The following is a 23182-nucleotide window of genomic DNA, read 5'->3' on the forward strand; positions in this document are numbered from 1 at the left end:
CAAGAGTGGACGGACTGAAGCGAGCGCTGCTTCAGAACTGCAGCTCCTCCTCGGAAGCCACCCACCTTGTTTTTTAACAACGTCCCTCGTCCCTCTCTCGTTGGTACCTGGAGTTTACCAATTAACCGAAGATGACTGCTCAAGGGATGTATAGGGATCAGCCCATGGTCCCCCTCCTCAGGGTTGAGAGTACAAGCTTGCACTAAAATGGCTATGCCTGGTTTACAAAGGATCTACAGACTTATCTACTTATTTAATTTATTTCCTGTTTGTATGTGTGGGTCTGTTGAAGCATATATGCACCATGTATGTGCGGTGCCCACACAAGCCAGAAGAAGATTCCCCGGAACTGGAGTTACAGGTGGGCTTGAGCTACCATGCGTGTGCTGGGAACAGAACTCAGGTCCTCTGGACTAGAATTTAAGCATCTTAATCACCAAGCCATCTCTTCATCCCCTAACGTGTCTATTTTAATCATACTCAGCAAATTAGAGTTTTGTTCAAAGAATCTGCTAGCAATATTTTCCACATTGAAAGACCCCCAAGGTGGGCTGCCTTTCAGTCTGGGGAGACCCTCCCAAAGAACAGCGAGGCCACTCATACGGCTGCAACAGCAAGAGGTTTATTGAGTTAACACAGGTACCTGCGGGCAACAAGTCTTTCGGAGGACTTGCGCACCTTCAGGTTGGAACAGTGGGTTTTTTATAGGGTAGGGAAGCAGAAGCGTGGGAACAGAAGCGAGAGGCATAGTTACAGGGTTCTGATTGGGCAATTCAAACAAGGCTCGGGTTCAAACTGAGTACAATTTCGTGGTTTCCAAGAAATCAGATATACATGCTGCCCTGGCCTATCTAGGGTGCCATTCTTCCTTTGGACCCCAAGTCCCCTGCTGACAGTCCGGATGGTTGACCAGAGATATCTTGCCTTGCTCAGTGCCCCTGCCCCTAAGCTGACCACAGCCCTTATCTCTAAGTTAAACTCCCCTGTCCTAGCTTTCAATTATATTGCTCAAAAATTCAAGCCTTGTAAAATAGCGTTATTGCTGCTGCTAACTTAATGCTGCTAAGTAGGGGTCTTTCAACATGAAAGGGTCTCAAAAGTTTAAAAATCAGCACTAAATTCTGAAAAATGTTTATAGGCTTGGAACGGAAATCCAAATGAAGAAAGTTGAACATAATTCACTGAAAGAATTTAAAGACTGTTTTTTTTACTTCAAATATGATTTGGAAAGACACTTTGGGACATGTTAATAAAACAAGCTAGGGCTCAAAGGTCGTTGCTTGGGCCATCGTGAGAGAGTCCCGCTGTCCGCCAGCTGCATTTTCTTATTAACGAACCAAGAGAAAACTCAGATGGAAATCAAGAAAACGGAGAACAAGAGCTGAGGCTGAGCACCGCCATCAGCAGAAAGTACTCTGGCAGAGAGTCGCAGCCCTCCTCCGACACCAATCGCCTGGAAACCCGAGTTCCCGAAGAAGAAAGGAGAATTCAGAACAGAAATAATGAGCAGACTCCAGCATTATTTGATAATCTAATTAGTGAGGTGGGGTGACTCACCTAGGACACCTAGGAGAAAAAGATTTCAATTCTGTCTGATTTGAGATAAAATCCTGACACCGGCAATGATAACGTAAAGCCTGTAAAGCCGTTAAAAACCGGAGTCTTCAGTTCAAGATAATTTAAGGCTAGTTAAGACAAGTTGAAATACTTATAACATTACAACCATATAAAAAATGAAATTTGATGATTCTTTCCCAAACTTGACAATTCCCAAAAAAAGCGTATTTCATGCCTACCAATAAGACAGTCATTATTCTCAATTTATCTCCAAAGTGAAAAACAGCTGCCAACTGGCCATGCTGAAGAACAGCTTGGATCGTTTTGTTATTTGATTACTTTCATAGACATGTTACTTTAAACCATTATGTGAATAGATGCTCCAAGGTATGTGTTTTAAACAAGAAAGCTAGTGCTGCAGAGTGTCAGGCAGTTCCCGCACAAGAATTGGTATTTAAATTTTTTTGTTTCATAACATTTATGAATATTAAAGAATTTTAAATTGTTGTGATTTATTTCCACATTTTAAGTATTCACTTTCACAACATTTTTTTTTTAAAAAAATTCTTTCTCTTAAACAGGCATCCTAAATTTTATAAGCTCCAGGCTCGTCTCTTGTCACCAGTGTTTGATCTGAAGGCCATCGCCATATCTACATGTGTATATATGTGTGTATATATATATATATATATATGCATACATACATACATACACACACACACACACACACACACACACACACACACACACACACACACACATAGTCTTGCAAGGTATGGGCTTTATGTCTGCCCATTAGCTGAAGGACAAGTGGTTGCAGCATTTCTGCAACCCTCTCTCTTTGAGTCCAGTCAGCTGGCAGAATACATTCAACTATGTCCTTAGCAGCCCCAGGCAAGAGACTTTCCTCAATACACAATGCTTCAAAGTGCAACCCCCCATTTTCTCCTGGAGATAGTGCCTGCCTTGTAGGCAGAATAGGAGGAAGCAAATGTCTTCCTTGCAAAGCAGGGAAAATAACATTACAAATTCCCGCGTCTGAGTGGTCCCAAGGTAGTTTTTGGAGAAGTTTGTGGATTTTTGTGAGAAGTCCACACATGGATGGCAGAAGCCTGGCTGGGTGGCTCAGGTGTGGGATTCCAGTTCCTCAGGGGGCCAAGGTGGGGCAATTTCAAGTTCGAGGTTTCCTGGGCTACCTGTGGCGCAGCCTGGGTGACATCCTGAGGCTGTCTCAAAATAAAAGCAGGAAGGGGGCTTGGGATATAGCTTAGTAGTAGAGCGTTTTCTCCACAAGTGCAGGGCCTTGAGTTCAACCAAGTTCTGAAAGGAAAGAAAGAGAAGTGGCTTCCAGGAAGGCTGGGAGTGAAAGGGAACTAACCCTTGGTTCCGGCGAATGGACACTTTGGAGAAGGGCTAGCACCTTTCCCTTGGTTTCTAGGGTGACTTAGTCCTAGCATCAGAAAAACCACGCAGGAAAGTGACCTCAGAAAATCCCTAATTTTCTAAATAAGCCTACACATTAAGGAACCAAGCCACAAGGAAGGCTGGAAATGTTATAAAGTACAGTAAGAAATTCTCAGAACAATTCATTTTTTTAAAAAAGGAACTAAGCAGCTCGTTGGGAAGACAGGAAATATACCAAAGAATACAATTCTAAGGTGAGCCTCATGAAATCTTCTTTTTATTATAGGTCAATATGGTTACTTCATGTGATTGAGAGTGTCATGTTGGAATTGCCAATAGTACTGCATGGCTCAACGCAAATGGCTATAGGGCTATTATTTTTCTTTCTGGATAACCAGTTCTTCACCCAGTGTGTGGTACGAGTAATATGTCACATACCTGGATGATACAGGCAAGATGTATCTCTCGGTCACCGAGATAACCAGTGGAGTCAACTGTGCTACGCATCTCTACACGCGGCAGGTAGAATCAGAGTGTGATGTTGGGCAAATGTCCCCTCTCACTCACAAATCCCGGAAATTGTTACAGAAATCAATTTAGGCTTAGGTCACTAAAAAGCATGCCCAGAGGAAGTAAGTCCTTGAATTAGACTCCCAAAGGAGAGAGTAGGCTGCATTGGCGGCAAGGGGTATGTGAATTCTTTCTTTGCTCTCCGCTAGCAAACGTGGACAGGCTGAAATGAAAATGTTGGGTTTGGGCAAAGAGGAGAATGAAAACACAAGAGAGCAAGATGCAATTTGTAGAAAGGAGGATGGGAAGAGGAGGTGGCCAAGGAGGTGACAAGCAAAAGCAAAGGAAATTTAGAAAATCGATTGACAGCTCACAGGAGTGCTTGCGGAGGCGTGGACCCCATTCTGAAGGAGATGACCATTTCTGGAAGACCCAGGACGGAGTGCTTCTGAAGGGCCCACTGGGAACTGGCTTTGGGCATCTGGACTTTCTTCCAGCCGCTAGCAAGGTGCCCAGAGAGAGCTTGCGACCACTGCTGGGTGCTGCCAGCGGAGCCTTCCACAGCTGTCCGAAGGGTAGCCGAACACCCTGTCTTGGGAAGGAATCAAAACGGTCACAGGGAGAGTAACTGGCTTGTGAACACGCGGTATTTTTTTTTCCCATTCTCATGTTTTAAAAACATCACATTCCGAGAGCAAGCCTGAAAGTCCAGGGAGCAGGACAGCACCGCTGTTGAGATCTGGCCTCAGGTCTTCCTTGTGCTGCCTGCTCTAGGGACCAGAGGTCCCTGGTTGCTCCCCACACAGCACTGTTTCCTGTGGGTTCAGGTCACACCCTCGCAGGGTTGTGAAGCCCATTGTCTCACCGCTATAAAGTTCACCCTACCCTCATATTCTGGGTCATTGAAGAAGCGACAACGGGTGAGGACAAGAAGGATGCATCTACAAGAATAGTAATATTGAAAAATAAATAACACTACAAGTGGTCACGAGGACCCCCGAAACATAAAGCAACTTAAGAAGAGGGAGAGAAATGGATGCTGTTTTCCTTTTTTGAGAAGCTGGGTTTGTCAGCGCTATAAAATAATTTTGTATGGGGATTATTCGTTTGTCTATCATCTTTTCTCATGATCTTTAAAAATACGCCATATACTTCAAAAAAGAACCCCAAAGTCCTCAAATCTTCCCGAGCAGCCAGAAAAATCACACACACACACACACACACACACACACACACACACACACACACACACACACACACACACACACTCACCATGTGTACAATTCAGCCTTTAATTACATTCACCTGGTTCCCTATTGTTTTCCTTTATCTTGCTGCACTAAGACAGACCTTAAGCTCCCTGAAGGCAAGAATTCAGCCTTCTAGTTGCGCCCAGCACCCAGACCGCACGTCCTCCGGGGGGGGGGGGGTGGGTGTGTGTGTTCAGTGTCCGTCTGCGGTGCCGCCTTTGAGCTTTTCGCGCAGCTCTGAGAGGTGGTCCATGGGGGCCACCTTCTAGTCCCCTCACCCCTAAGCCGCCCTACATCGCTGTTATTCCTCTCCGCGGCCAGGAGGAGGCGCCACGGACTCGGGATAAGCTTTTCCCACCCCCCTTGCTACCCCACTTCCCCCAGCTCATGACGTGAGAAGCAGCCTCAGCCAAGAGAGTCTTAGCAGTAGGAGTGAGGGGGTGATGGAGGGGGTTTGGGGGTGGGGAGGGGTGGGGGGTGGTGAGCAAGAGGACGCGCGTGCACACACACCCTGCCTCTTAGGTTTCTCCTCCTGAGCCCGAGTGTGAGAGGTAGGGTGTGTGTGTGTGTGTGTTTGTGAGCGCGCGCGAGCGCGCTCCTGTGTGGCACGTTCCTGAGTGTGAGACCCAAATCAAGACCAAGACCTTTGATGTCCCCGCCCTCCCAGCGTCGCCGGTGATTAATACCCATTTTTCTTACTCTCCCCCTCCTCCCCTGCTTTTCCTCTCCTGCTGCCGAACGTTTGACTTGCCCCCGCCCGCTTCCCCTCCCCCGGCTCCCATCATCACCAACTGGAATCTGGGCTCTCCTGCCTCTCCACCCCCCTCTTCTCTTTTTTGAGAAAGGAAGGTCCTCCCCCACCCCCTTTCCAGCACCACTTCCTTGGGCTCCTTCACCTCTAGGAAATCTCAGGGCTTGGCTCTATGGAGAAGCGCTCCTCGGGTCAGGCTGCCTCTCCATCCTCGGCATCCAGCGGGGCTGGCGTCCGAATGCATTTCCTTCGGCTCTGCAAAGAGTCCTAGTGAACTTCCCAACCCCGGAGACTGATCCATCCATCCTGCCTTGCAGGAAAGGGAACCCCTCAAACCTCAACACCCGCCTCGCCTCTCTGGACACTGCCACCGCGGAGGCGCTCAGAGCCGGTACGTAAATGCTCGCTTTGGAGTCTCAATTTTGGGGATTTGGGGAAATCAGGCAGATAAAGGGTCGAAACCTTGGCACCGTTAACCAACCTGGTGTTGGGTACAGCTTTTCGATCCAGCAGCACCCGGCACTTGGTAATTTGGATAGGGCTATTTTTTTTTTAACAAAAGGATATTTTGGGGAAGAGAGAAGGGGGGTAGGACCGCCTTTGATCTTTCTGAGGGGTTAATCCCTTCTAGTGGAGAGGCTGGGCAGCGGTGCCCGCGGCGGGAGCCACGCGCTGCGACCCTCCAGTCCAATCCACTGGCTGCAGGTGCAGCCCGGTGCGCTGCACACCAGCGCGGCGGCGTGAGTGTGCACGGGGGTGAGTGTGAGTGCGCGCGGGGGCGCGTGCGCGTCGGGGGCGTGTGTACGCGCGTGTCAGTGTGCCCCTTCCAAGAAATGCCCAGTGTGCGGCCGGTGCACAATCAGAACCCATTGAGCACGAGCCCGGGGTGGGAGGAGGCTCTCCAGTCGGAGGAGATGAAGAGAGCGAGCCAGACATGTCAGCAGCATTGCAGATGGGGCTGGGGGCCGCACTCGCTGGCGAGTTAAGTGGGGATGGTGTGCGTGTGCGCGCGCGCGAGTGTGTGAGTGTGAACTGCTGTGTGGAGCCTCCTCTCCCTGCCTTCCTCCTTGCTTCCCACTTCCCCCTTTCCCTCTCTTCCATTCAGGTTGGCTTTCCCCACCTCTCACCCATGCCTGTCCCAGGAATGGTATAGGCAGACCTTTTCTGAATTATTTATAGATGGGTGCCAGCTGTTTTCAATTCCTCTCGCGTGCACTCTGTGGGAAATGCAGGGTTTCCTCCCCCCTTTTCTTATAACGACTTGATATATACATATATATTTTTCCGGCATGCATTTTGCTCACCCTCCGGGGGACACGCGAATCAAACCCTGACCTCCTCTTTTTCCCCCTTAGGAAGGGGACGCTTTGGGAATGACCATGCTCCACGGAGGGACGGAGCCAACCCCGAGCTTCTTCACACAGAGACTTCTCTACTAAAGCTCCAAAAATTTAAAAAAAAAACCGTAATTGCCAGAAGACTCCTTAAATATATATATTCGGGCCACTAACCTCACATGCACATGGAATAATGACTCTGGATTCTGCATTGTGAGCTGCTTTCCACACCCTGAGATTCCCCTTTGCATTTATTTTTTTCTTTGAATTTGCATCTCTTCAAGACACAAGATTAAAACCAAATTTACGCTACATTGGATTTTAAATCTCTTCCGTTCCTTTATCCTCCGTCTTTCTTATGTGGATATGCAAGCGAGAAGAGGACCCTGGATATTCCCAACATGCTCTCTCCCTTAATCTGTCCGCCTAGAGGTTTGGCTTCTACAAACCAAGGTAGGGCACATTCTATTTTATTCTTTCTCCTCACCTGGGGTAGGGATGCTTCATTTTTGTCTGTCTTTTCCAGTCCCCCAGATGGTGGTTTTTTTTTTCTGGAAGAAAAAAAAAATAGCATGCTATCAAAATAATGTTGTTTGGGGGGAAAAGACTTTTGTGACAAAGAAGGGAATCTCCAGGTTATTTCTTTTCCTTCTGTCATCAAACAGGTTTTTGTTTTTTGTTTTTTTTTTCTGGGAAGGTGGTGGGGAGTGGGTGTATGCAGGCACACAAGATGTTGGAGGGCGTAAGGGGTGTATGTCTATATGCAGACACAGCCAGCCAGGACCTGTATGCTTTGCTTACTTAAACAGCATTTTATTCACCCAGAGCTAATGTTAAACCTTGATGGGCATCTAGATATTTTTCTCCGAGCTGAGTCTTTTTCCTTGCCATCTTCATTTCTGTTTTTTCTATCTCCTGTCTTTACCTTTACATGCTCTGGAAAAATAAATAAATGCATAAAGACATAAATACATACATACATGCATGCATAATGGTTGGGATTACTGGGGCTATTGCCCCGAAAGCTATTTGGTGTCTGAAGAGAGGGTTGACACCAGGCCCACAGACCCCAGGAGCCCTATTTCAGAGGGGCAGGTGCAGAGGGGGACCTGCTTGGTCTTAGAACACCTGGATTCTGCAGACAGAAGACTTCAGCCTTAGACTGGAAAAGAAGGGATCCTGTCAACATTCTGCCTTTCATTTGTATCTTTCCCCGTGAGCTATTCTTTCCGAGCTGTAAATTTCTCCTTCTGTCCACACATCTATTTATACCCACACATCCTCCAAGCAAACTGTTACTTCCACACTCTCGCAAAATGGCTATCTTGCAGAGTTCTAAAGCGCCGTGCATGTGGAAGGGGTGCAGAACCCGACACGTGAGTCTTTGTGTTAAACAAAGAGATGTGCTGCTTGCATGTCTTCGCCCTGTACCCGCAAAAATAGGTTTGATATTTTAATTTTTATCCTCTCATCCGTTTTAGCAATATTTGAGATGGTTCTACGTGTGAAATATGTATCACATATATAATACATCTATAAAAATATGACAATATGTGAACTATGCCCAATCTGTTGGGCAGCATTTGACAAGAGAAAGAGCAGGAGCAATGGAAGCAGCTTAGCTAACAGCCCTTCTGCTGGTCACTCAGGCGAGCCAAGACAACTCTTGAGAAAAATCAGATCATCCTGGGCTTGAGGGCCAAGATGGGGGTCTGGCTGCTCATCACCTTTCCACACTGACCACATACCTTCCAAACTCCAAAGACAGTCTCAGGTGGGAGTGAGGTTGGGAAAAGGTCTTCAAAACTATGGAGTTGAGCCATGGACATTCAATAGTCCTGCTCCAAATACATCCCCTGCCCCCTCCACCAAGTCATTTCAAAAAATAATCATCCTTTAAAAACAATCTAAAAATACTAAAGGGTTGTATGGGAAGTAGTGGAAAGTCCTTGGCAGTCACTCCAAATGACAGTAGGCGATAGCTCTTTATTGTCCAGTTAAAGATGGATAAGGATGCTTTCTAAATCGACTGTTCCTCTCCCCTAGGCCTCATTCTCTGAGCTCTCATTGCTGGAACACTAATCTGTAACCATGGTGTAATGCGAGGGAGAGGGTGGGATCCCAGTCTGAACCCTGTTCTCACCACGTCTACAGATAGCTGAGGTTATCTGGTGTGTGCTCACCTTGAGACACCTGAGCTGGCTCCCTGTCTACGTCTCATCCTCCCAAGTGGGAGGATGAACTCTTAATTTCACTTCAAAGTAAAAGAGAGGAATGGGTAAGGACGTGAGCTCCATGTGCCCAGGGTTCGGATGCACGGACGGACAAAGAGAGGCGGGTGTCGGCGGGGCACACAGCTTCTTTGGCATCCTGGTTGCCTGTGGCAGTGCTCTGAAATGGGAGTAGGTCTTGGGAATGTTCCCTGGTGATAAGATCAATAGGGGGTTTGGGCAGGGTCACAGCCAATTCCTTCATCATGCACGTCAATAAGGTGAAGTCAAGTTCCAAACTGTCACTGTTGGTTCTGGCCCTGGCCCAGGCACTAGGCAAAGGAGAAGAGGTTAAAGGGGTGGAGTGTTGAGGAAGAAAAAGCTAGAGAGAATTGAGAGGTGGAAAAGACTCGCTAGGGGTCAAGGAAGCACTGCCACAGGTGGCCCGAGGTTACTTGGAACTCAAAGCCATTTTGGGGACTCTGGTGAGGAATCTGTGAGTCCCATCATTGTGAGCAGTGCCCATGACTGTGGTTCAGTGACATTCTGGGTCTTCCTGGGGTCATTGTTCTGGCTCTCTTCCCTTCCCATCATAAAGAGCTGATTGGGTTCTTCTTTGTCTTCTTGCCTTTTGGCATCACTCTTGTGGCGTGGGTGGCATGGGAAGGAGTGACACTGCTGTTGGGAAGAAGGACAAATTGACTTGCAATCAAAGAGCCTGTGATTGGTAACTAAGGGAAAATTAATAGAACATGGCGACTCAGGAACGCGAGACCAAGGATGTGGCTTTAACAGGAGTAGTTAACACAAGTGGTTCTACTTCTGGGTTCCAGGTATGGTGGTGCATGATGGGCCAGGGAACAGAAGGGCATGGCAGATGCCAGTGTGCAGGGAAAGAAGCAGGGCGTGCCGCTGACTGGCTTAATTTCTCTCTCTTGTTGGTTCCCGCTCTAGGAAGCTTGGCCATGTGCAGATTCTTGGCTGTGTGATCTTTGTCAGGGGTGGATGTAGGTAGGCAGAAAAAGTAAGGAGTGAAAGTGACAGGAGAGGAGGCAGAGGAGGAGAGAGAATTCCTTTAGTCGCAACTTTGCGTACCAGGTACTGGGTTTGCAAAGGCTGGCTAGGAAGAGCGGCTTCTTCTGGAGGGAGGATGAACAGCAGGGGACTACTTTATCCCTGAGCTTTTCTTTCATCTCCAGGAAGATGATTTTAGAACTCTGGCCATTTTGTCAGACCTTCAACACCATCCATCCGGGTATGGGGAGGGTCAATGGCCATCTTAGAAACACAGGGATAGGGGTTGACAGACGAAGAGCTAGAGGACCAAGTGACTGTTGCATGATGGGAGGAGCAGGACCGAGTGGATCCTGGGGCACAGCACCACCTTTAAAGGGTGTTTCCATCTGCTGTATGGCTATGATGAGTCCAGGGAAAGGATTTCTTCCCTCTAATGTCTTCTTCAAGAACCAAATGAAGGTAATATCTTCACCAGTATTACAAGATACTGCAAACATTTAGTTGATGCTCGTGGACTATGAAACACTGAAGGAAATGGGGGAAAGGAAGTTGGACAGGAAGGAGCCCTGAACTCAAATTAACATCTAGAACCGGAGAAGAGAAGAAATCCAGGGCTGACCTGGCCGGTGTGTAAATTGTAAGCAGGTGTTCCAAATGAGGGGCCTCTGTCTTTAACAAGGAAGCTGGGAAATGACCTCCTGCTCATCTCGGGTGTCTTGATGGGGGTCAAGAGTAGAGGCTGCAGAAGTTAAGATCGCCCCCCTTTTCCTTGCCATTTTACATTCTCCTGAAGAATTACTTCCTTTCAGTGAACTCAGTTTTCAGTCTCCATGACCCTACCCAGGACTGGGTGCTACCGCACCGCTCCCCTGTAAACAATACAGATCCGAAGAGTTGCTGGTGTAATGAAATGTTTACGTTTATTAAAGCGCCTCTCCTCTTCATAGCCGTGGAGGAAAGCTCCAGGGAGAGGAGATTAGTGGTTGAATTGGCATTATCTTCCAGATGGGAAGATGAGAAGAACAGAATGCAGTCAGTAGAGGGAGCACGCAGAATTCAGAGGAGGTGGGTTCCTGAGGTCTGGATGCAATTAGATGCAACTCCAGCTGCCTGTCTGTGACTGTTCCTCCCATCCACTGGGCGGATGAACTTTTCGAGGTTTGTAGACTAGAGAGATGTGAGTTTCGGGGCCGTTCTTCTTTGCTTTGTGTTCTAGTATCTTATTTCCTTCTTGTCACTTTCAAGTCCCCATCAGCTGAGGCTGGCAGGGGAGAAACCCAATGTTTGTGCTGTCCCCTTGGAGCAGTATCCTCAGCGGCCCCAAGCACTGTGATTGTTTGTCCTTTCTGTGTTTGCTAGCACGTATTTGAGGCTCGGAAGGCACCTTTGCCCTGTTCCTTTTCTAAGAAGTTCACGAGCTCTTCAAGGGCAGGGAGAGTTGTGTATTTTAATCTTGGAATCGTTTGTACTCAGTGCAGAGACAGGCATATGACAGAAACCTGGAAAAACCTCAGGAGAGTGCGCAGGGAGAGGCCGCACACTATTGGTCCTGCAATACACCATCGATCGCAGAAGAGGTGGCGGTTGTCTGTGGACTTCAGATGGCTCCATCGTTACTTCTCATACTTTACTGCATCTAGAAGTCACAGGGGGTGCTACAAAAATACACACTCTGCTCGATAGGTCTGTGGGAGAGGCCTGATATTCTGAGTTTATCACGTCAGAGTTCTTGTATGACAGGCTTAGGGCCACACCATCTGTATGTCTGAACGCCATCATGGTGAATATTGAATCTCTCTCTACTTTTCTGGCCCTACAGCATCTTTGCTTTTTTTTTATTTAATAAGAAAACAACTATATGTTTAATTTTACCTGCTTCTTATATTTTTTGTTTATACTTCTTCTATCCATGTAGACCGTGGTGTATGTTTTCTGGTCGGGGTTGTCTTCTCATTTTCTCCACTTCTTAGTTTATCTTTATTAACACTCATTTCTCCCTTCTCCCCCACACTGCTGTTGACTTTTAATTTAATGTATCTTCATGATTTTTGCTCTTATTCACTTATTCAATAAACACTTGATAAAAAGCCAATATGAATCCAGCGGTGGAAAGGGAATCGGCTCTGCGTCCTCTCATAGCAGATAACCTATATCCTGGAGGTCTCGAAGGACACAACATGAGCTTAAGACCTTTAAAGGCGAGAGTGGGCTGGGGTGAAGCGCAAGGGATTCATGGGAGGGTTTATACTTGAAATCTTTCCTGAAGGATAAGCAGGAGTTTTGGAGGCGAGGGGGGAAAGGTCATTTAAGGAGCATGCGTCGGTGTAGGACCACTGGCGTAGACACGGATCCTCCGTGTCTTGCATCTCTGACGACCAGCACAGGAGTGTGCTGCTTCTCCAGCTATGACTCTCTGATCACAAGTGACCAGGGGAGAGTGAGGACTGAGGCTCTCTAATTGCTGCTTTGGTGAGTCTATAGTTAATGACTCCTCACCCGATTTGTTAGACCTGCCTCTAGAATGAGCAAATGATGGAGTTTTCATTTTAGACCACTGGATTGCAACTAACTTTATTGATGGCCATTACAAAGAAAGGGACAGCTGTTAGCTGATTTGTGTCCAAGGAGAGAGCTGGATCTCAGCCCAGGCCTGGCTACTTGGAATGAAGGACCGGCCCGGCCCCATGCGTTTCTCGAGTAGTGAGGTAGAAGGCTGCACCATTCACCCACTAGCTGCCTTCTCTAACAGAAGGGCAATGAGAACAGAGGGGCCCGTTATTCCCAGGAACCTCACAACACATTTACTGGAATATCCTGATACTGTAGAAATTTTTGCTCTGTTTGATGCCTGAGTGTAGGAACTATAAGAGCCATCTTGGTCACCTCTTGCTTAAGATGCAGCATGGGAAGATGAATTTGAATGGATGGTTCCTAAATTATCTTTTCATTGGCTTGCGTGTTCCACATTCGCTACCTTTCTCACTCTCACCCAATCTCCATACTTGGTGAAGTGTATTCATTTTATTAGGACAAGCTTATTATGAAGCTCTAGCTGAAGATTTTACTTTTATCTTTCCAGTATTGGGAACTGAACCTAGGGCATTGTGTATGTGAGGTAATTATCACTGTATACATCCCCTATCTCCCTTACCCATAAAAAACCCACTTCTTTTGAGACCACGTACTTAGGCTGGCCTTGAACTCATTATGTACCCTACCATAGCTTTCAACTCATGATCTTCCCCCTTTAACCTCCCGAACGGCTGCTGCTACAGACAGTTGCCACCAGGATTAGCTTTCAGCTTGAAAACTTTTAAAACGTCCATTGCCCATAAAGAATACTGTGGGCATGAAGATACGGGGAGGATAAATGGGCTGACTTAAAGGGCACGCATTCTAAGGTGACTGGAGGGGCAGGGCAGTAGAGGCAGTAATAAAACTGCTCCTTCCCTGGGCACGGGAGAGTGGAGCAGAGCGGAGTCCAGGCTGGACCTGTGGAATGGTAGACCTGTTCTCCCTTGGGGATGGGTGTTTAAGGGAGAGGAGATCGCCCGAGGACAGAGTGACGAGGACAATGTGTGTCTGATTCCTTTACTCTGGCCCTTTCCCCCGGTTCACATTCTTCTCTGGGTCTCTGTTCACTGGCTCAACCATTCATAATTCATAATCTATGTCTCTTCCAGAAAGAAATATCAAATTTTCAAGTTCTCCTTTGTCTTTATGGAGACTTGCTCATGACTTTGACTGGTTGTATTATCTTAGGAAATTAGGTCTGGTTTCTTTGGAGTTGCAGGACTTCGTGAAATAATGTTGTTTAAAAGCGCTACATTATTAACAAAATGGGGAGAACTATTCCTGTGGTTTATGTGGTGTGTTTAATCCTTCCTCCCACAGCTTGTTCTCTGTGAAAGCGACCAGACTTTCTAAAGCAAGGCTCCCATTCTCGGATGCCATGGTCTATTCACACCCCTACAGCATCTGGGTCAGAGATCAGAAAGCCCTCACACCCCTCCCCCACCCCCACTCCACATACCTGTGTACATTTGATGCTTGTGCAGTGACTACCTATTCTGGACAGTAGCCCAAATCACCAAATGCATCAAATGTGCAATACGTTAAAATGATAAAATTCACATACAGTGATGCATATGATTTGTGTATGTGTGTGTGTGTGTGTGTGCATGCTATGGGGGTGGGGGGAGACGACATACACATGATGCTGGTAGGCACCCCTGTATTTGTTTCATGTCCCTCTCCCACAACCAATTATCATTTTAAAACACCAATGCAGTCCCAAGGTTAGCAACATGGGGGAAACCATGGGTCTGCCCACTGAATCTTATTTTTGTGCCTCACCGCCTGCGCAGTTCTTCTCCACTGGTCACCTCGGAACGGGTGTCCCTTGAGTTAGCCAGTGATGGGCGCTCACTGTAGGCCAAGTCTTCAGAACTCAGGGCTCCCTTTATGTGTCAGGAATGTTTGTAAGGTTCCGTTTCCATTATCAGTTGGTGATGGAAGGGAAGTGGTCTCGGGGCGTGGAAGTTTGTATTAGGATGTGTGCTGCTCTTTGCCTCATGACTGTGTGCAGAGCTTTGACTCGGGGCCTTGGTTTTCTCTAAGGCAATGGTGTAATGCAGCTCTCCTTCACCTCGGTTCAGCAGCAGAGTGTAAAAGAAAGCAAGTTTTAAAAGCTCAACATCTCAAAAAGATGCGCAGGTCCAACCCTACACTGCTAAGTTAAAACTCTCAGGGAGGGGCTGGGGAGATGGCTCAGCCGTCAAAGTCTGAGATCCTGAGCTCGAGCCCCAGAGCTCAAGGAATAAAAACACAGCTGGAAATGTCAGTGTGTGCTTGTAATTCCAGCACCTGGGAGACACGGACAAGTGAAGTCCTGGGGCTCACTGGCCAGCCAGCCTAACCTGCATGGTCAAAGCCATATAAAGACCTTTCCTTGAAAAACAGGATGAACCATGTATAAGAAATGACATCTGAAATTGTTCCCTCACTTCTATATACACCCAAGAGTACATGCATGCACGCACACACACACGTACACACACACACACACACACACACACACACACACACACTTGCATAAACATATCTCAGAATTGAAGCAGTTGCTATTCTTTTTTTTTTTTTAATTTTTTTATTGATAAAAGGAGGATAAAGAAAAGAAAAAAAAAAAACAAATTTCCACCTCCTCCCACCAGCCTCCCATTTCCCTCCCCCTCCTCCCACCCCTCTCCCCTTCCCCCCACTCCTCTCCCCCTCCCTTTCCAGTCCAAATGTCTCTTAGGGGAATCTAATGTGTTGCCATTTTATTTTGTTTTATTTTATATGCAGTCTCACTGTGTAGACCAGGACAGCCTCACACTCACTGTGTGTGTAGCATAGGCTGGCCTCACACTCACTGTGTGTGTAGCATAGGCTGGCCTCACACTCACTGTGTGTGTAGCATAGGCTGGCCTCAAACTTGTGACAGAGATGTGCCCCTAAGGCTGCATGAGGGGCCATATTTGATGACTGACAAGCATCTTTCCTCATGACACAATCTAGCATTTTAATTTTACAGTTAGACCCCGTTGTGTAACCGGGAGAGGGTCCCGGAGCCTGGGATCTGGAGTCATTGAGTGTACAGAGTGCTCACAGAGGGAGAAACCTTGGTTGGATTAAGGACAGTGCTCCATTGACCCCAGGTCTGATCTCTCCCAACACCAACACAGGCCTGGTGTTTCAGGTTAGGAAGCACAGGGCAGACGCTTTTCCTGATGCCCTGGGGCAGGTGCGTCTATGAAGTAGGGTGAGCTGCCTTGGGTTCTGCTAGCATCCTCTGCTTTACTGAGATGGTATTGAGGGTGCCCCATTTCTTGTTTCAGAGAAAGCCTCATTTCACTCCTTTGTACCACTGTACATGCAGGAAAACTATTAATAAATGGGGCTGGGTAAGCAGCCCCTGATTGACTGGTGAGGGCCCTGAATGGTGCAATTATCCCGAGCAGTTGGAATTCACTAGGCCCCGTGGCCCTCCCTCCCTGTGCCTGAACTGGGATATTAAAGGCACGGAGGGAAGGCAGAGGGTAGGAGGCATTAAGACGTCGCTCTTTTCTGACTGTAACTTTAATCACCGATTATTAGGCTGGCTGGGCTAATAGTTTTCTTGTATCCTTCCTCTTCGGCTTCCTCCCTTCCCTGTTCTTAAATAAATGTGAAGCTAAATGCACAGTGGCAAGAACAGAATCCAGATTTATGGGTCTGTTTTCTTTTCAAAGACAAACCATTGTTCTCTTTTGGACATCTGCTAATAGCCACAGGGGAGGAGAGAAGAAAGATCGGAACGCTACTGGTGTTCAGGGGGCACGAAATATTTAGGGGAAAACCAGTCAAAGTCCGGATGTCAAACCCTCTGCCGGGTGGCCTTTCATAGGCAGAGCATCCTGAACCTGAAGACACTGCAGCCCTAGTCCTGGCATCGGCTACTGTGTGGTTCAAGGTTTCCTTCCTGTGAGTTCTGTAGGGCCAAAGTGGATGCTCGTGGTTTGCGGCTCTTGCCACCCCAGGAATGCTCGCAACTTTCTGGGGGCATGGAGAAAATGTCAGTACTTTGAAGATTTTGTCACTGTCAAAATCCTGGCCTTTTCCAAGATGGGGTTCAAAAGAACTACCCTGGGTAAATACATGTGCACATTCGTGACATTCCTTGATTGGGTGGCCCATTCGGTGTTTGACAAAGGGAACACGTAGAGCTGATGTGGGGAAGTGAAATTAATATTGTTTGTGAGACCGTTGTTCCCCTGCCTACTGCCTACGCCATGATGACAGGGGATTTGTGTTCGATGTCACTTTGTGTCCTCGGTGCTCAGGACAGAATATTTGTGCATGCCTAGAACTTGGAAAAGGTGGTAAAGATGGCATGGCCAATGGCAGCGCTGAGCCGACATCCGCTCTGCGTTGTTTCTTTGCCCTCTAAGTACATCTAGCTGCTTTAAGTGGGATGGGCTGAAGCTGAGTGTACAGAATCATGCTTAGTTAGATACAGTTTATGCTGAAGGGATGCACCCCTCCACCAGCTCCCCACTTCAATGCTAAAGGGATGCACCCCTCCTCCAGCCCCCTCACATCAATGCTGAAGGGATGCACCCCTCCCCCAACCCCCCTCTTCAATGCTAATGGGATGAGCCTCCTCCTCCACCCCTCCACTTTGCTGGGATATAGTCCAGATGCTTTCAAAAGCTATGCCAAGTTTAACTGTGTTCTTTAAATCCTTCCTCCAGTTCTACCACAAAGGGAGTATCCACCATGAAGCCTTTCTTGGTCTCCCTTAGAAGAAATAAACTTTCTTGAGTTGTTTGACCCCAGACTCCTTTTCAGTTTGCCTCACTCTTTCTGAGACGGCTCTGGGAACAAACTTCTTCAGGGGTTTTCATTGCTGTCCCCAACACTGTCACCTTTTCCAACCCTGGAGTTTCTAGAACTTACGGGATCATTGTCACTCAGGTTTACGGCCTCTCCTCTTTATCCTGTACTTGTTTATGAAGATTCTTTGGCTTCAGGATGAAAGCTGGCACTGAGATTCACGAGTGATCTTTCCGTGACCATAGGAGGGAGCCTATGATAGTGATGGAGCTTGCCTCGATGTTATTGAGACAGATGTTAGAGGAAAAGGACTGAGAAGGTTCTGGAATTAGGTAGCTAGAAATGTTAGGGTGTTTGTAGAGGAACGAAGGATTGAGAATTACAGCTGTCTGCCCAAATATGGCAGTCACACAAGGTCTTACCATATCTTCTCTTGAGACAGCTCCCTATGGAGCTGGGGTCTTGAGTTGGCCAAAGATACTCGTGGTGTGCCATAATATCATGAGTTCTGTGGACCTGGCTCATCTCATTTAATCCTCGTTCTAAGGCCAGTGTTATTATTTGGGCTCCTTAGACAAACAAAATGAGGATTAGAGAGTTAGGGGATACCCAGATGTAAACTGCAGCCAAATTTCCAAATTACGTCTCCTGAGTTTAACTAACCCCTGGCACTTAAATTACAGACAGCTTCTGCTGTGTGATAATACAGGACGATGTGGCATGCAGAGGAACTCATTAGCATGATAGACTCTGTGTGTGCGTGTATGTGTGAGTGTGTGTGTTCATGTGTGTCTACACACACCCGTGGTGGTCGGAGTGTCATAGTCTCTCGGTACTTTACTGTTTAGACAGGGACTCTCACTGACCCTGCAGCTCACAGACTCAGCCGGACTGGCTGCCCTGCAAGTTCTAGGATCCTCCCGTCTCCACCCGTAATTGGAGTGTGATGACAGGTTTCTGTGGGTGCTAGGAATTCGAACTCAGCTCCCTGCAACTGAGAGGTAAGCACATAGCTGAGCTATCTCCCCAAACCTCTACCATGACGAACTTTGACATCCCAGCGGAAGCAAATCTCTTTTAGAATTTCCATCTTTAGGCTTCACTCTTGGCAAAAGGCAAAGTTGTTTTTAAAACGAAAATAAGCATTCCTCCAAAACAGCCAATTTCTGGACCTTAATTTAATTTGATAAGGATGAAAGTGAGACATTCATGGTCTGGTCGGTCAGCACGCTGTCTTCTTTCATATACAAATAGGCTTGGGCAGACTAATTTTGGTCTCTTTCCATTCTGTAAATATACTCTATTCTGACTTAAAGATTTCAATTTCCCCAGCATGGAGTCATCCTCTTCTCCCTGCTCCTTTAATCATGGACATATTAAAGACTGTTCATTTTCATGTACATCTTTCTATTCTGAAGCCCATGTCAAACTTCTACTTCTAGTGGAGAGTCAAGTTAGAACCAGAGAATGACAGCCGGGGGATAGCACTTCCATGTTGGCTTCTGCCACAAGTGTAAATTTTATTATTGGGATCAGGTCCCACAGGGCCCCACCAGGCTGGTGTATGTGATTCTGGCAAGCTTTGTAACCTCACAAAACTTGCTGCTGTGTCTGTAAAATGACATCTTTAGGGCATGGACTTGTATCGCAGATCAAATGAGAAAAATGTAAAAATCCTTTCAAACCGTAGGCTCAATATCTATACATGGCAATATCATTATTAAGAACTGTGTCCTGCTCTGAGGTTTTGATGCACCCTGGGGCATTCCATGTGCTACATCCATTCCCGGTGGACTGGAGAACAGAATGCATTCAGCAGGGGAGAAAGGCTGCACTGGGTAAGAAACTGACATTCCGAACACAGAGCAGCGACACCCAGGCATTGTGACCCGAGCTTCTTAATCTTTGGTCGGCGTCTTCTTCCCAGGTTCTCTTTCACAGTATTTATCTAGAACACTAGATAAATGCTTGTCAGAAAGAAGGGCAAGACTAATCTTTCCAGCTTTATGTATGGAACTTTTTCCCCAGGCTTATCTTTCATCTTTACATGATCCAAGAAGAGCAGAGATGGCATTGGTGACAGAAGCCGAGGATAGTCTGAAAGGCAGCCTCGCCTCCCAGCTTGTCACTCTGTGTACGGTGTCCCCTCGTCTCACCTCGCGTGGTTTATGCCTAGTCCATCTTCCTGATCCTCTGCTCCAGGTCTTCCTGCTCCACCCCCATGCCCTTTGGGTTCCACAGTCCCCACTCAGGTATTGTGCTGTGTCTGCACCCAATGCCTGTCACCTTCTGAAGGGCAAAAACAACACCCAGTCTGTGTCCCTGTGTGGGCCTAACGTAGGGTTGGCTCTGTGCACATTGGCCAATGTTGCTGGCATGTTGTGGGGCTTTACATCACCTGATGTAAACCTTCCAACAACCCCAGGAGGGATGCGAAATGAGTATCATGTCTGCATCTTACAGATTAGGCTACCTAGACACCTAGAGAAGTTAAAAGCCTGCTTAGCATAAGTGAAAGAGCCAGGCTCAGAGTCCATGAGTCAGGCTGGAGACACCCACTAAGTTCTCTTCTCTACAGCTTTGCAGTAAACATTTCTTGGCGACTTTTAGTCCCAGACATAGGAGGTACATAGTGTGTGCTCAACCCTACATAACGAGGATAGAGGAAGGAGGGAAGGAGATGCACCATGGGCTTTAAACATGGTGAGGGTTTGTTTGGGTGTTTGCGGACTCCTTTCTCCCAGTGTGCGCATCAGCCAGAGGACATGCCCAGGACAGTCGTCTAGAAATGTGTTTGCTGTAACTGTCGTGGAGATGAGCAGGGGCTGAAGTGTGCTGTGTCCCCAGCACTTGTGTCCCCTTTGGGGTTCTGACGTTCTTGGCCATGAGTGCCATCATCCTTTCTTATTGCACATTCTGAAAACAGAGGGTGAGGCAAGACCTGAGGATTCAGACCGCCAGGCTGCCGAGGAGGACGGCCTCACTTTTCTGCAGTGCTGGATTCTCTGTCTTTCGTTCTGGCTCATCAGCAATTCTGCTTATTTCACTTCGAGCAGGCCTTGGTGAGAGCAAGTCTTCCATGAGCCCTAGTGACCATGGCCACCTCTGCTCCTCACCTGGTACCAGCTCTAATCGGAGCCAGTTTGGGAGATGGAGGGGTGATGCTCAATTGTCTCATAGATGAAGTCTGTAGGTGCTGTTAGATCCCACAGGCTTCCAGATCTAATCCAGCATTGACTTTTATGAGGGTTTCATCCAATTATACCTGGAAAGATAAAACACGAGCACAAGGTGACATGTTTGGTATAATATTTGGAAGATGTGTTCTTAGTGCAGAAAAATGCAGAAGAGAGTCACACATAGGGACTCATTAAGTGAGGATTTAAAGGTTGAATTACACCTTGGACAAATTCACTATGAACTTATCTAATGTAGAATAAAATGAATAACTGTAAGAAGGCTTAAGAGAAACTGATAGAAAGGCAGGTTTTTCTGAGAGTGAAGTTCTGGAGAAGACGAAGCACACTGGGTAGAGAGAGCCGCACGACTTACTTCTGCTTTTCTTCAGCATTTGCAGCTTCTTTTTTTTTCATTTGCAGCTTCTTATAAGTTTCTTATAAATGTCTTTCTCTGCACATTATGATTTTTATTTACAAGGAGTCCTGGACATCAACTACTATTTCCATTTCAAGAATGAGGAAAGTGAGGGATGGAATCACGTTTGTGAAGGCTGCGTAGCCAAGGAGGAGGAGGGGCTAGATTTCATGCCCAGCTCCTTTTGCTCTCACTACTGAGCTCCTCTGCTTTGCCCATGCCTGCGGCTAGGTTAGGAGAGCATGTTGTTACCGTAGACCAGCATGCCTGGTAGTGTCCACTCAGGTGCACAAAGAACTCATTGTCAGAAGAAAAGGCACATCAGAGGGCTGGTGGACATAGTCAGGAATGCTGAAGGCCATAAAACCTGCAAAGACAAGTTTAGCATTCCAGGTAAAAGGCACAAGGACTGGGCAAGTGAGGCAGCCCAGCAGATAAAGGCATTTGCTGCCAAACCTGGGGACCAGAGTTCAAACCCCAGGACCCACATGGTGGAAGGAGAGAACTTATTCTAGCAGACTGTCCTCTGACCTCCACATGCAAGAGTCCCTGCAGCACACATAGTTAAATAGAAATTTCAAAAATGGAATTGAAAATCTAAAAGACATAAAGGGGTAGGAACTAGATAATTATCTTTTTACCTCTTCATATTTTTCTTTATTCTACAAAATTTCTACAATACAGGATTGTTATTTTCATATTCAGAAAAAATAATTAGGAAATAAAAAATTATGTTAGCAGCGAAATAAAGGCAAGGTCTCCACAGAGCAAGGGTACGAAATACACTATTGTTAATTTCTTAGAAATATAAGCAGGGTTGGGCTGAAGAGATGGCTCAGCCATTAAAGACTAGGCTCATGACCAAAAACATAAAACAATATAACTGGGAGCTGGTGAGATGGTTTCAGTGGGTAAAGGCACTCACTGCTAAGCCTGGTGTGCTGAGTTCGAGCCTTAGGATCTGTAAGGCAGAAGGATAGAACTAACCTCATACGAGTTGTCCTCTGAAAAGTTAAATAAATAAAACATAATAAAATTAAAACAGAAATAAAATTGAGAACTGGTTATTGATATATAATGATGCCTCGTGTGTGTGTGTGTGTGTGTGTGTGTGTGTGTGTGTGTGATGGTAATTTAGATTCTAGTTTGAGTTAGGGAACAAAACCCACCAATTTAGTATTAGAAAGAATTCAAAACATTCATTTCAGAGAAAATAATGAACAGCTTCGGGTCTTAGTGACAGATGTTAAAATGTCTTAGCAGACAAATGACCACGGCAGGGCTAGAGGAAGTCACTGGAGAAAATTGCATAGGACAGAGAAAATATATCCAAAGGCCAGCATGTCCCCTTTCTAAAAAGAGGGGGTGACTGGAAATTACAAAATCATTAGCACAAATGGCTACCTGAGAATCTGTGGAGTCAGTCAGTTACCAACACCTTGAAGAGCCCAGGGCATGGCAGCTATCAAAATGGCAAGATTCAGCAGACATACACACAGACAGAATATTGTATACATAATAAATAAATAAATATAAAAAAGATGCAAAATGGCAAGATTCTGAGGACGAGATCCTTAGGGATCCATGACTTTGCTAGGAGGATGGGTTTGGGGGCGGGGCTTCAGGGAAAGTGACCTATGACATCAAGGAGAAATAAAAGCAGTTAGGTTTGATTTCCCCTATGCAACCTCTTAGCGGGGACAACAGGGTGGCTGGAGGCGGCAGAGTTAAGAGGCTGAAGCTCCCGGAGCACCTAGTATCAGACTGGTTCTTCTCCTGGGGTGATGGGCATTGTAGCTCATCCTCTCCTAACAGTCCAGGCTGTAGTGACCAGGGACAGCTGAAGCACCGCATTCTCTCTGAAGAGAAGGATGAGCTCCCAGAATGGGAGGGGGTGTGTGCTGCTAGCCAGGAGCACAACCATGGGGGCTGAGCGTAGCTTAGCATACTGCCTCTATGGGCTACTCCACCATCCCCCCACCTCCCCCACTCTGTTTCGGGCATCCCTCACTTCTACCACTACCTGTGAGTTACACATCCAGTTGATCAGCAGCTCCTAAAATGAATGTTCTGGATCGTTTTTCCAGAAGAGGCCACTTTCCCACCAGGCTCAGACGTCTCTCCAGTTGGAATATTAAGGGATATGGAATCCCTGTGTTTCATTGCCAGTGTGGTTCTAGAACATGAGCCCAGAGC

The 23182-nt window shown here is 46.9% G+C and overlaps 1 protein-coding gene and 1 long non-coding RNA gene across 5 annotated transcripts in view; one reads left to right on the top strand and one right to left on the bottom strand.

Moving 5' to 3' along the window:
- Positions 1 to 1335: 1335 nt before the first annotated feature.
- Positions 1336 to 6172, bottom strand: LOC142855888 (uncharacterized). 2 transcript variants are annotated; one of them, XR_012911561.1, is made up of 4 exons: positions 5954 to 6172; positions 5618 to 5727; positions 3400 to 4059; positions 1336 to 2877 (listed from the first exon to the last, which is right to left on the bottom strand). It is a non-coding gene; the product is annotated as an uncharacterized LOC142855888 (long non-coding RNA). The 2 variants fall into 2 exon arrangements; XR_012911560.1 differs by lacking the exon at positions 5954 to 6172 and having other exon boundaries at positions 5618 to 5758.
- The window catches only part of Grin2b (glutamate ionotropic receptor NMDA type subunit 2B), a 457560-nt gene continuing 439993 nt past the window's right edge, over positions 5616 to 23182 (top strand). The window contains exons 1-2 of one of the 3 annotated variants that reach the window (XM_075982484.1): positions 5616 to 5863; positions 6828 to 7262. The gene's annotated coding sequence lies outside the window, so the exon portion shown is untranslated. Of the gene's footprint in view, positions 5864 to 6281; positions 6459 to 6827; positions 7263 to 23182 lie in introns of those variants that run through there. The other 2 variants (XM_075982485.1, XM_075982486.1) reach the window with 2 other exon arrangements.

The sequence above is a fragment of the Microtus pennsylvanicus genome, chromosome 8 (genome assembly GCF_037038515.1).
Source record: "Microtus pennsylvanicus isolate mMicPen1 chromosome 8, mMicPen1.hap1, whole genome shotgun sequence".
NCBI classification, from domain to species: domain Eukaryota; kingdom Metazoa; phylum Chordata; class Mammalia; order Rodentia; family Cricetidae; genus Microtus; species Microtus pennsylvanicus.